The 14,300-nt window shown below is 38.3% G+C and overlaps 1 long non-coding RNA gene across 1 annotated transcript in view; it reads right to left on the reverse strand.

Moving 5' to 3' along the window:
- Positions 1-7,850: 7,850 nt before the first annotated feature.
- The window catches only part of LOC310739789, a 57,755-nt gene continuing 51,305 nt past the window's right edge, over positions 7,851-14,300 (reverse strand). Inside the window, exon 3 of the long non-coding RNA XR_014537487.1 lies at positions 7,851-8,073. This is a non-coding gene — a long non-coding RNA (uncharacterized lncRNA). The remainder of the gene's footprint in view (positions 8,074-14,300) is intronic.

Genomic DNA, 14,300 nt, shown 5'->3' on the forward strand with positions numbered 1-14,300 from the left:
CTTCAGATGTACATGAAGTATCCAAATACTATGATTTATTATGGCTTCAATGTTCCTATTATCATTTTTGTCAAAGACTTTTGCTTAATCAACTCAGTTCATGTGAAAAAGATCTAATGTTACTCTTAGCACACCAATCTATTAATAGTATCTAATTCAATTATCATGAGCCCAAAACCTTCTTTTCAACGAATTGTGCAAATAAGGACATGTGCATTGTGGCAAGTTAGAGATTCCTTTATCATAGCTGTTCAATCATATGAGAGAAGATCTGGGAATTATAGAATCCACAGCATGTGACATTTGTGCTCTAGTTCAGATTTCACTCCAATAAGGGTAGACATGTTTCATTATAGAATGCAAATGATCAGATCATCATGTCTAGTACAAACATTTTTGGCTCATTGTGAAATCCAAACCTCCAGATTCCGTGTTTCTGTAAAATATCTGCTTTTCCCAGTGAAAAAAACTGCAAACATGATGACTATCAACACAGGGAGGTCATCATTAAGTCGTTTCCCTGATCTGTCGTTAATCATGTTCATTAAAGTACACACAAGTTCATTCACTTCATTTCACAGCTAGCTGAGTCTTCCAAGCTGACTTTAAGACCTGCTTGATCATCTCCGTTTTAATTATAAATCCCACCACAGCCACCACCACCATGAGAAAACTCCCAAACCATAACTCTTTCCCAGAGAAAAGCCCCCATGTTTCTTTCAGCTCAACTCCAGCCCTTTAAACATTCCACAGCAGGTGGGAATCTTCAGCCCTCAAATATTTTCGTTGCCCGGTTTGGCGGGACGAGAATACACATTCGATTGGAAGCTTGTGGGAAAGCCTTTAGATCACTCTTTTGAGCATGTACTTGAGAGAGAAGAAAGAAAGGTTCACTGGAGGTTTTTTTTTCTCCTATGCTTTGATTTAGGTATCCATACTGCTTCAAGAAGCAGGACACAAGCATAGATCCTGTTGTCAGAGCCGGCCATAGGCTGAAATCCAAAAGCGCAAACCAGGGCCACAATGTTTTAGTGAGAGGGACGGCATTGTTCATTCACTTGTCAGTCGGTTTGACACTAACTAAGAAAGAAGTTAGTGTTTTCATCCAACTGTAATCTCCTTCCCTGTAATGCAAAATTAGCACCAGATGTGGTGGCTGGATTCACATGAAGTAACACAGGAAGTACACGATACCCTTCACCCTGCTCAGTTGGTAGCTGCTGTAGAATAGGGGAAGCTGGCAAGAGGGTGGGAATTGGCAAAGTGTCCTGTGGGGGTGAAAGTTCTAAAAAGCCATTGCCAACTAAAAAAAAAAGGCACATTTCTATTGAAGTTGCCAGATCTCTCACATAGAGATGAACTATTTTTAATGCATTTTGAATTTATATTATTTCGTTTAAATGTGGCCACAGAGTGAGATTGGTTTGCAGTTAATTCAACCTGGCAACCTTTAATTCATCTCATTGAATTCATAGAAGATCATCAACTAAATATGCTTTTTGATAGACGTTTGGTTTGCCATTACAAAATCCCGATATGTCCACAACAACACGGTGTCTAAATTGTAAACATGGACTGTATTGAGGCAGGTTTCATTATTTTTTTTTTTAACATGGAAATGAACTTGCTTAACGAGTCCCCCAGGCTAAGGTGCTGTATGCTTTCGCTGATAAAAAAAAATAAAAATAAAACGATGTATTGTTGGGACTCGCATGACCGCTAAACGGAGTCATACCCGAAAAAAAAACATAGAACTAGTTTCCGAAAAATTCAAATTGAACAACCAGTCAGTTCTATCCCGAGGGTGGCCAGTGGTATTTCACCACCCATAGCTCTGCCCCTGCATTTACCAGTTGGACTCCTTCCTAGGGATAATTGGGAAGATTGAAATTATCCCTTGAAACACAAGCCAGGCAATGTGTTAGTCTTAATGAATCACTTTAGACCCTGGTGAGAAATTTCTGACATAATCATCCCCATTATCAACCTTTTAATGAGCTTCCTTCTAGAAAATTAATAAATGCAGCAATAATTTGGCCACCAGAGCCCTGTTTTGTCTGCTAGTACATATTAGTATGTTAGAGACAGAAAGAGGCGGGAGTCGTAAAGTGCTCTCCTGGCTTTCGTAATGCTCTGCCAAGGTTTGCTTGAATGGAATGCCAGGCTCAACTCTGGCATCCTGTGGTCAGAATGAATCAAGCTGGCCCGCCTCTCTTCACGTTCCTTCTAACTGGCTCCTCATTTCAGCATTGCTCAATTTTTTTTATAGCTTCCTGTGCTATGATGGTGAAACTGTTGTTAAAAAAAATTGAGATAGATTCATGCTATTGGCCCCAAGGGAAAAAGAAATAGTGTGCCAGTTTCATCAAATATGTAACCATTTCATTTAAAATTCCCAGTGAGATTCTAGATTGTCTTTGTTGCAAATCTTTCCCAAACAAACTTTAAACTTTAATAATCAACACTGATCTAACTCTAATACTTTCTAATACCCAGCTGTAGCTCAACTCAGCAGATAATAAGTCATTAGACACATTGGTCCACAAAACAAAAACCATTTTCCCCACTTTGTATGAGGTCAGCAATGAGTGTTAAGCAAAGCTTTAGAAGAAACTGTGTGCAGTGGTGAGTGAGGAAGAGCGAGTGCTAAAGTGACTCTGATCTCTGATTCCCACTTCGACTATTGTACCACAGGCTTTTGTTGCTCCAAGTAGAGCACAGCACCAGAATGGTTCCACCACACAATGGAACCCTGTTGACAGATCTGTTTGGCAGGTAAAGAAAAGGGGAAAAACACAACCAGAGCTTGGACTGAAAAGCGGGAACAACCAGAAATGACAAGGTCGTGAGGGTGAAAGGAAGGAGAAGGAAGCAACGGATAAATAGGAACAGGGAAAATGGAATGAAAAGGAAGCAAATGATAAACAAGGGCAGGGAGAAATGGGAGAGAAGAAGTGGAATAGGGAGAGATGGGTGATTGCCAGGAAACACATCAAAGTGCTCCCATAATGCTTATGTAAAACAGGCTCTAATAGTGTCTGAAGGTAAAGAAATGCAAAGAGCAGGCAAAAAAGAAAAAAGAAAAGAAAAGAGCGAGGTGAAAAACCGAGAGGGGGCAGAAACGCAGTGAGGGCACAAACATTCTAAAAACAGAAAGGAAGGGAAAGCTTGGGGTGTGGCGATAGTGGCGGATCTAAACGCCAGGTTATGATTACAGCTAAAGAAGCACTCGGTGCCTCAGGGCTGAGCTGAATTTCAGCCTGGCTGTGTGTGGAATGATGGTCTTTTTTTTTTTTTTTTAAGATGTTTGTGTTGCTTGTGTTCATTCAATTTCCTTGATTTGACAGAGCATGAAGTCTTGGAACAATTGAAAACAGCCAAGGTGTCTGGGCTGAGTTTGTGTAGTGTGCAGAAGAGTGTATCATGTCTTTGCTTGCCGCTATGCTCAAGTCCAAGCCCTGTTAAGTCAGATGCCACGTTTTGTTTGAAGAGCTGGATGAGGTTTAACGCCATGGATGAGTCTTTCATGTGAGATTACTTCTGAATCTCCTTCGAAACTGCCACTGTCCCTTTCTCATCCTCCTTTACTGCAGCATTCTGACGTATATGTGGGTTTTGAATCTTGCTTTTGAATAGAAGCTGGGCTATATAACCAACACGGCTCATTCTAAACGTCCTTTCATCTCGCCTATACGAAATCTGCATTATGGTTTAAATGGAACGCCATTCTCAGTTTTTATTTTATTGCTCCAAATATCATGTGTGTTTCTGTATTTGAATTTAAACATGAAGTGAACACGGCCTGAACTGAAATGGTATTGTCTGTTTCTATTGTTGTTAATTCATTTAATAAACCCCTACCGTACTGTTCCGAGAAACAAGAGATAGAAATGACAGCACTCTCAGCATGGAGTGTGAATTCTGGCACCCTAATGAGAGAAGCGTGAGACCTCTATTTACCAGCATATAATCAGAAGCATAATTGTATCCACTAAAGCCGCGAGCACGCAGTTACTAATGATGAATGAATAAATGGTTAAGGAAAGTGGTATTTCTATACGTATGTGACCGCTGTCCATGGCGCTCATAAGAAAGTAAAAATCTCCGACTCAAATAATATTTTTGTCGCATTCTACACTCTTCAGTATAAAAAAAATCAAAGAGTGTACCGCCGATTTGTATTTGCGTCTACGTATAACCGAGTTGTGTTCGTATATGTTTCTACTATGCATATACAGATTTCTTATGCTATTGTGCAGAAAGGTTAATCATTATTCTTCCTTTTATACTGAAAGGTCAATTTTGCATAACTTCACCACTGCTGGACTTTTCTATCTATATTCCCAGAGGCACTGCATTGCATACTACTTTTTTCAATCTGCTCAGAAATGGCAAACAATTTCTAAAATGTGCTTATTTTACTTCTAATTAAAGATGAGTGTACTGACCTAGTAGAGGTCATCGAGCCCCAATTAAGGAAAAAAATAAGGCTTCACAGTTTTTCCTTTCATACTACACATTTCAAAAAGGAAAAAATCTCATTCCTCCACAAAACCTGAAACAAGAGCAGCCCCAGAGATATGCCTATTTAAATGCTCTAACACTAGCTGGAAATGAAGTGTGACACAATCTTTGTCTGCCAGTTGTGGCACCTTAACTCTAAGCACCTGTTTGTGACGCTTGTCACTTTGCTGATCAAAGGCACAGCTAAACAACGGGATAAACAGGAAATAAATCCATGATGGCGGAACACACAGTTGATAGGATATGACACCAGTCTGGCTTTGAAGAACTTGTCTTTCCCTCACTCTGCCTGGGGCCCCACTACTTACTCTTCAAACCCCGCAATTTGAGTGCAAACATGCATGGTTGTGCATAGTTGTCCACCGCACCCTAGATTCTGCAGACTGCAGCATGGAGTGTGTGGTCAGCCATGCTTGGTCTGGGTAGTGGCCAGACACCAACAGAATGGCAAGAGCAAACCTTTCATGTCACCCATTCTCTTCCAGTCTTATCACACTATTTAAAGGTTCCTCGGCTGATTCCTGGATTTAGTTTTTGGCCAACGCACTTGCCGACGTTGTTTATCTATTTATACAGATTTTATATTTGGTAAACTGTTGCATTCTATTAGGAAGTGCAAATAAGCAGGCAATGCATATGACAGGTGAGGCAAAACCCTTTAATTACATTTTTTTTAATTAATTTGATATACTAATTACCTCTCATGAATAATCTATTATTTAAGACTTGCTATTTAACAGAGATTCGATAAATGGTTAATTGATTTGCTTGCTTTTCTAGACTTTCATGGGGAAATCATGTGACAGCATGATCACCAGCCAGCTTAGATTGTTGATTAATCAGTGAAATTAATGATTTATCTAGTAATTAAAAAAGGGAACTACAAGAAGTGGTAAGAAATGCCCATTAGCTCCATTTTTGCTTTAAGTGGGATTAGATCACAGAAGAGGTCAAATCATCTTTTCTGTCTCACACTCTGTGACAGTGATGATGGAAGCGGGGTAAAAAATTATAATAAAAAAAAATATTTAGGCTGTTATTAGCTAGTTAAATATCAAAAACAAGAAGTGATCATAATTTCACTAAATTGTGTATTAAATTATAGCACCAATAAAACCATGAACAATAGTCTGATAGGCTGTTGAGCTTATTTTTCATAATAAATAAGGCAGAGAACACAATGTGGCAGTGTTATGTCAGAGGTATTTTGTTTAACAAACTATTCTAGATTTTTTTTTGTTAGGCTATGCTGGGGTGGTGGTTTTCTGAAAATCTGTATACAGTACATTTGATTAAGATCATGCAACTATTGTTGATTCTCTGGTGCTTATTAAGGGGCTACTCGAAAAAATACTTTCAATGGATTCATTTTAGACTATGTCAATCATAACAGCCCAGTGACATCATTTTTTCGTTAAATTCAGGTGGTTATTTAATGTATCCTATCCCACCAAATATATGCCCATGAGACATTAAGGAATCTGAAAGATCAGTGGGGGTAACGGTAGAATGCAGTTACATGGCTTATCAGGCATTTACTATCAACAGTGTCTTCAATGTGAATTAAAAAGTAAGATTAGGTAGGATTATGGATGCTTGTTGCAGCCTTCCAGCTGTAAGTCATTGCTCCTTGGCATGGCAAACAGAAAAGAAGAAACATGCAGATTGGATTTTAAATTGCTTACATCTTCCTTGTGAGCAGAACAACAGATTTTCAGACCCTGAGGGCAGAACTAACACAAGGCAGAACACAGGACAAGGACAGACAGGTACTGAAACAGTGTCTCTGGGGATACTTATTGTAGGTTGTGGGGGTTGCAGCAGAATTTTCACACCCAGGCCAAGCTCCTCCTTTGGAGATGTTTGTCTTAGGCTCATGGAGTGAAAGAGATTAACTGTCTTGCAACAAGATCCCCATTGTTGGGAAAGCATCCTGTTCAAGCATCATGTGGCCACTCACTTTTGTTTTCTCCTGCCAATATACTGCTGGGATTTTTACCCATCAGCATTTCCTTTAATCTCAATGGACTTCATTTATCAATCTTTAAATACCTTTATGTGTAAGTATAGTTAATTGTATTTGTAGTGGCACCCATAAAACACAATAAATGTTACTGCTAGGTATTAATTGCATTTATTTTGCCTGGCAGTTGCCATATAAGCGTTTATATACTAAATGTTTACAAATTCTTGATTGTTATGGACAGTTAAAGAACAGTTAAAAGACTAAACACTTCAAAAATATTATTCTTTTTATATACATACACTATTTTAATGGGGTTCCACGTGGTTTCAAAATGATCCCAGTTGGTTACTTGATCGCAGTTAGTCAGCTGCTAAGGTAAATCAGATCATTGCTAGAATGTTGCTAGGTGGCTGTTATTGGTTTTCATGTGGTTGCAGTAGTGTTTTCAGAAGGTTTCAACATGTTCCCAATTGGGTGAAAGGTAGATAGTTGGTTCACAAATGTATTGCTACGTAGCTTTTATGGGGACCAGTGTGTTTGCTATGGTGTCTTGGAGTGGTTTAAGTATGACCCCAATTAGTTGCAAGTTTGTAGTTAGTTAGTTGCTAAGAAAACTTGGCAGGTTACAAGGGAGATAATTGCTATAATTGTCAATCCAGTTGCTTGTTATGTGGCAGTAATCCAGGAGGACACTATAGTGTTTTTAGAACGTTCCTACATATAAACTTGTTACTAGTTGGTAGCTCAGACATTCCAGGTGATAGCTATTGTGTTGCTAGCAGGTTGCTTTGATAATCCAGTTGGGTATTATTAGCTTGTTGCTAGATTTCCTGTATACTACTTAATGACTAAGTTTCATGTCTTTGAATCCTGCTGTTTGGTTTTCCCAGACAAAGCAAAGACTTAATAATATTCACATCCTTATGTACTTCTTCTATAGGGATGAATGGCCCACTTTAGAACAATTATACACAGCAATTATATTTCTAATATTTGCCAAAAGAACAATCTGAGGCATTTGTTTACAGCTATTGGTTATGTGCAAACAGTCCATCCATTATTTCTTCATAATTGAATGATTGGTTTTATGTTGGCTCGCTTTCTTCCCAATCTTCAATTAATGTCAATGATGTAAAACAACTGGTTTTCACAAATGTTATTTTATACGGTGTTCCTAAACTAGTGAACCTTAATGTGGATGTTTTTCTGACACTCTGGAATATGAATATTTCTAAATTTTCCTGGATTTTCTTTAAAAGAAAATTCTGATGTGAATCCTCATACAGACGATTTACGATTAAATCTATTCAAATCTAGCTTGATAAATGAGGTCCCTTGTTTCAAAAGCTGCTTTTTTCCCCCACTTCCCCCACACCCCCATTTCTTCTGTTGTTCTTGTTCTCTTTCTTCTGTGTGAGGGTAGGTATGCAGGGTTGAAGAGTTGGGGGCTGAGTGCAGGGAGAGCATACAGTCCATGTGCCGTTTTTATGGCTAACCACATGTGTTTCTGGATCTCTGGGCCTCCACGTTTCCCATGGAAAGCCAGTTGGGGGTAGCGTTGGCTCAGGCGGGTTGGAGGGCCTCTGGAAGGGGAGGAAAAGATGGGGTGGTGAGGGAAAGAGAGACAAACATATGGTTCTTGTTTGGAGGGCTAAGATGGAGCAGCTATGTTTTGTTCCCTGCAATGTGCAATGGAAATCTAAACATCCTCCTGGTGATTAAACAGTATGGCTGCAGAGATGCCCTAGCAAGAGAAACAACAAAATGCACACTTGCATGATGGCTACACTGACAGAGCACATCAACAACGTTAGGAAGATCAGAGAAGTACAAAGAGGAAGGGAGAGTGAGCGAGCCAAAATGCTTTCCTGTGTATGCGGAAACAATCAGTGATTGTGAGTGTTGTAAATATTCCTCAACCAAAAATGGTCATACATGCTTCAATTCTGAATAGAGTGCCTACACTTGAAAACAGGGATTCTCAAACTTTTTTTTGCCATTGTTTAATTATAAAATGAATATTCAGAGAGCAGCTTTTAAAAGTAAACCTGTACACCTACATGTTTTTTACGTTATAACAGTTTTTCTAAAATGAATTCAAGGGACCATATGATGTGATTTCCATCACCACAACAAATCAAAAAACCCAATGGGTATGCTTCATAGATCCCAAGGGGTTCTACAGACCATAATTTAAGAACAACCGCTATAAAAAACTATTCTGGCCGTATACAGTACAAACAAGTAAACTTCAGAAATAGGAATTATGTGTTTATTAGAGTGGGTGATTGGATAGGAGTTGCCCCTTCCCCTTAAGCATTCTCTGTATATGATGTCATGCAACTCTGTGGAAAGCAATGTTCAGGGGTTTGAGCAACATCAACCAACTATTTCTCTAGTCCCAGGAACCAGACCCACTGCTGAGTCGAATCGGCTTGGACAGAGATCAGACGATCACACTCAGCTTACATGAGGCACTCGGCCACACACTAGTCTTTAAAGACAGAACATGGAGGTACATAAAGAAAGAGTGAGAAAGAGATCACTTGAAAGCATTTGAAAGTTCAAAATCTGGGCAGTGGTAATGGATTATATGATAAGGGTAGACTGAAAGAGGATCGTATAGAGAGGGGAAGGTACAGAAAGAGGGAGAGAGAAAGCATTTGTGTGAAAATCAGTGTTTTGGTTGGTAAAGGATAGTGGTAAGCAGAAGAGAGGGGGAGGAGAAGGCTTTAAAAAGAAGAATGAAAAGAAAGTGAACCTCTGTGCTCAGTTCTTGCTAGGGTGGAGGCTGGTCTAAACAAACCAGGAGATTATGCCAGTGTGTGAACTGCTAAATCTTCCCAGCAAAACAAGAAAAATCAACCCTTGCTGATTGTCTGTAGGAGTGGGTAAATGAAAAAAAGATGACAGGAAGATGCTGGTTTGGGGGCAAATTGTATTATTTCTAGGGTTTTACCTATGATGTTATAGGTTTCAATTGCCTAATGGTCTAATGTCCCAATTTTATTATAAACCTTACTGTGTTTTAACTTTTCATGTACATGAAAGATGGCGATCAAAGAGCCAAAACGGTCTTTATAGCTAAATTTAGGTCTCCAAATGTATGTTATTCAACCATTAGATACATAACTGAAGGTTAAGAGTTGAAGGGAAATGAATTGACCAGTTTTGTGCATGACATAAAAAAAATTATGTGATGGTTTTGGTGGCTATACCAATATAGTACTCTATACCAGTATATACCAATATAATATATATATCCGCGATGCGCTTTGGGAAGAAAAGCGCAGGCGTTGAGAGAGTGCCGGTGGGAAGACACGTACCGGGATACGCATGAGCGATAACAACGACCGCCGTGAACCAACATATACCACCAATAACGGACAGTGAGTGTGTGGAAGTTTAAATAGGAGCTGGTGATGATGATAAACGAGCACCATATGTGCGTGATCGAAGCCGGGAGCTTCAGAGAAAGCGGCCGAGAAAACACCTGACACGCTGAAGGGGGCCGAAGGAGGCGTGGCAGGTGGATTCCTGACAGATAAACATGTACTGTATGTATTTTTATAGCATGTCTTCATCAAACAAATCGCGGCAACGCTGTTGTGTAAAAAAAACCTTCAAAAACACGTGCATGCACATTCTCATTTATTAACGCACATCATGTACATAAAGAAATTTCAAGCACGTTAATGTATTGCCGCCATTTTGATTTTTGTTTATCTCGATCATCGGTTACCTCGATGCTTTTTGGCGACCCCCTAGGACATCGACATAACCGGGTTCCACTGTGTATATATATATATATATATATATATATATATATATATATATATATATATATATATATATATATATATATATATATATATATACTGTATATAAGTAGGAAATTGTCACCCAGTTTATAAAAAATTTAAGGGAAACAAAAAGTGTTTTGGTTAAGAACGTCAAGTAAACATGTTTGTTTAAATTATGATTGTAGTTCTTATATTTCCTCTGGGGATGTATCTTTATCCTGCAATATTAATTTAAATTCTGTTAGCTCAGTAGCAAAATGGCATACACACTTGATGTGAGATGCTTTAAGCTAGGAAGCCTGGCTGAGGTCTCCCTGGAGCTTATTTGAGGGTAAGGTCTTGCTCAAGGACTTGTCAGCAGTTTCAGGGAAAAAAGAAACCTGAGCCAGCTGCTCTATAGGACTAAATCAATTTTAGTTTTGAAAAATTATGAACCAAACCTCCATTTTACTGGTTGTTAAATGGTTTTTTGGAGCTACATGCTGCCCAGCCATTAATATGAATTGGAACAATAAACATGTGGGAGATAATGTGTGCATGTCATGGAAAGTTATCACCTGTTTATAATTGGACATAATTGGCTTGATTATCATTAATATATATATATATATATATATATATATATATATATATATATATATATATATATACAACAACAAAAAAGCGTGCCAAAAGCCAGTGAAAAAGATTATCAAACTTAGTCAACGCTCCTTCATAGTTTTTGAAGCTCCGCTACATTTGAACGCTTGTTTGGCTCCAAAGGAAGATGTCAAAGAGAGGAATCTTAACTATGAGGTTTAGCCTCTGCCTTGAAGATGTTAAAATTAGTGTTTAAAAAAAAAGAATTCAAAGCAGCCTGCACACAAAGAGAGAAAAGCTTGAAATGTCGGTCCTCTGGTGTTAAAAGAAACCCCCTAGATGAGAGATGTAAGAGGCTGACTTTGGTGTCACTTCAAAGCCTTCCTTTTGAGGCACACAGGCTAATCGCAAGATATGAAGATGGCTGTGCCGGCGTGACCCTGACCAGCTGGAGAGTCAGGGTGATAGAGAGAAAAAGTGAGGGAGAAAGCAATAGATCTGAGGTATTCTCTCAGATATGCTTGAGAAAGAACAAGAGATCTGAGGTATTCTATCTCAGCTCTTCTCTCTTGTTATGCTTGAAAGGCTGACCCCCTATGCTCTTTTAGACTTATGCTACAGGAGCTGCCAAAGATTTTCCAGTCAAACCAAAACTCACTGTTTTGATCCCGGCATTAGCACTGCCATTAACTCAAGAACAAGTTAATTCTCTTGACTAGTAGTTGATTTCCTACTAAACTATTTATGGCTTGACTTTGTTCATATACAGTGCTATGGTTACATCGATTTTAGCCCCATTTTGATGGAGCCTTGACAGAACTGCCTTTTGACGTTGCCTTTCAAGCCATTCTTTAATGACAGTTTGGCCTGCTGTTTTTAAAGTATGTATATTATAATATTCACCGATTTCTATAATCTTACTGGCACAAGCCCCCTGCTCATTTTAAGTCCAATCTCTGCATGTGTACTGAAACATCAGTAATGTTGCTGAGAACTTATCTTTCTCATTATTCTATCAGTAATGACAGAACAGGAAATAAAATATGGCAAAAGTATGTGGGTGACTTTTCTTGTTTGCCTTTATCAGAACTTCAGAAGTCTCTTGGTGGAAGAACACCCCCCCACAAACCCCCCCTAAAATTGTCCAGCTGGGTTTCTTTCTGCTTGTCCTGGGCCTTCTGGTCTTATCTGGGAGAGCTTGCAGGCCATAAAGAGAAAGCAGTCTCCTTCCTTTGCTTTAAAGTCTGACAGGCAGGATGCTTGCTCGGCTGTCTCTCTCTTTCAGTTCGTCTGTGTGAGGACTGGAGATCATGAGATGGCACAGGAAAGAGTAATGGAGTGAATGATGGGAACAACAGCAATGTATACAGGAAAATCCTCTAGGCCTTTCATCAGTAGTGTGTATTAATTACTGTCAGTTGACAGTCATTTGTATTTTGGTCATAAAAACATGAAATCACATACGCTGTCAAGGCCCTGAAAAGTTCAAAAGTTCATCACCTATGCTATATGCACTTATTATGCCTATTTTTTGGAAACATTACAGGAATAATCATATTAATTGGATTGAACATGATAACTGGTCCTCATACTCAACACTAGTTTATTATTTTTCATTCTAAGTAACCCATATCTGGCTATCTAAAAATGGTGGTACAGGAATACCAGACAAACCCCATCCAACTATTGCACCTTGTCTTTGAAGCACTTCAAAGGTTTAACATTTAAAAGTAAATAAGAAAGAAGGAGGTGGGGAAAGAGCCTTGAAACGAGGAAATGACGCATAAACAAGAATATGCACTTCTTTGTTCGATTTCAGCTGAAGTTGATAAGCTTCCTAAGATCTGATCTGATACAGCACCTCTGGATTGCTGCTGTTTGAAAGGCCAGTTTGAGGCAGTCTGGTTCTAGAGGTTGCGGTTGAGATCTGAGCTGTGTTGTGAGAGATAAAATCCCACAGTGGTATGAAGCAGCCTGGCCTCCACACCTTCCATTCAATACCATTGTTAGATTTTCTGTATAAAGTAGCATGCACCTTCTTTCTATGCATCTATAAATGTATAATGTATAAAGACAATGGGCTCAGTGCATGAAAAAAAATAAACATGAAAAATGTAAGCCACATAAGAGTATGCTGTTTAAATAAAATGTTCTGCTTTTATAACCATTTACTTACAGTATATAAAGATTAATATATTATGGCATTCTATATATATTTATATCTATATCTATATCTATATCTATATATATTTATCTATCTATCTATCTATCTATCTATCTATCTATCTATCTATCTATCTATCTATCTATATATATATATATATATATATATATATATATATATATATATATATATATTTGTTGAAATTAACAAGTTTGAAATTTTTAAATAAATATAAAAGAGGCAAAATGAAAACCTTTAACGCAACACACATTTATTCAAAATGTCCTTTCTTTACTCAAATATAAATATTTATAAAAACATTTTTAGCACTAAACATTTGTTTTACTGATGCACCAAGTCTCAAAGCAAGCACCAAAATCCGCCAGGATGCACACATCCGGCAATTAAAACCATCTATGTGGAAACATGGCAAATGTTCCGTTTGGTGTCCTGATGATTTAAAACACCATATTTACTCTCAAACATTTACAAGTATTTTTGGTCTTCATGCTCTGTGTGCGTATGCATTCACTAATAATAAACATACATTTGCATAAGGTGTCAGTATTTGTCCATGCCCATGTTAAGTAGAGTATTCAAAACTTGAAAAAGTCTCTGTAAATGGCTGAAGAAGAGAGAAAGAGCATCTCTGTCATGGTGAAGTTTTAATGAGCCCGTAACACACACATTTTAGCAGATGGCACGTGTTTTCCAAAGCGGAGCAATCGAGCTCACATGTGAGCAGTAAATGTGGGTAGCTGAAGCATATTTATGTCTAACCTGTCCTTCACATAAAACCGTGTTAAAGATCCATGTCAACACAGCACATATATGTCAGTTGTGTCTTTGACCCCATGTATCCTAACTTGTATTGTTTAAACTGCAAGTATTTTGCCAAATTTGTCAACAAGTATATTTTAGATGAGCAGTGGTACAATATGAAGTCTTACTCATTTATCATTCTTCATCATGGTTGTAGTGGATCTGGAGACTATCCTCGGAATACTGGGTGCAATGCAGGAACACACCCTGAATGAAAACCAGTCCAATCTCTGGAGACCATGCATGCATGCACATCTCCACACACATTCACATATACAGTAAGGTCAATTTAGTGAAGCAAATCCTCTACTTAGTATAGTCAAAATAAAATTATATTTTGACTGGAGTTTTCCTTATTTAAACATCCACCCATACCACAAGTTTTAGAACCTGAAACACCCTTTCTGTCTCTTTTAGCCTCTCTCTCTTTCATTTAAATCTG

The sequence above is a fragment of the Silurus aristotelis genome, assembly GCF_946808225.1.
Source record: "Silurus aristotelis genome assembly, chromosome: 17".
Classification (NCBI taxonomy): domain Eukaryota; kingdom Metazoa; phylum Chordata; class Actinopteri; order Siluriformes; family Siluridae; genus Silurus; species Silurus aristotelis.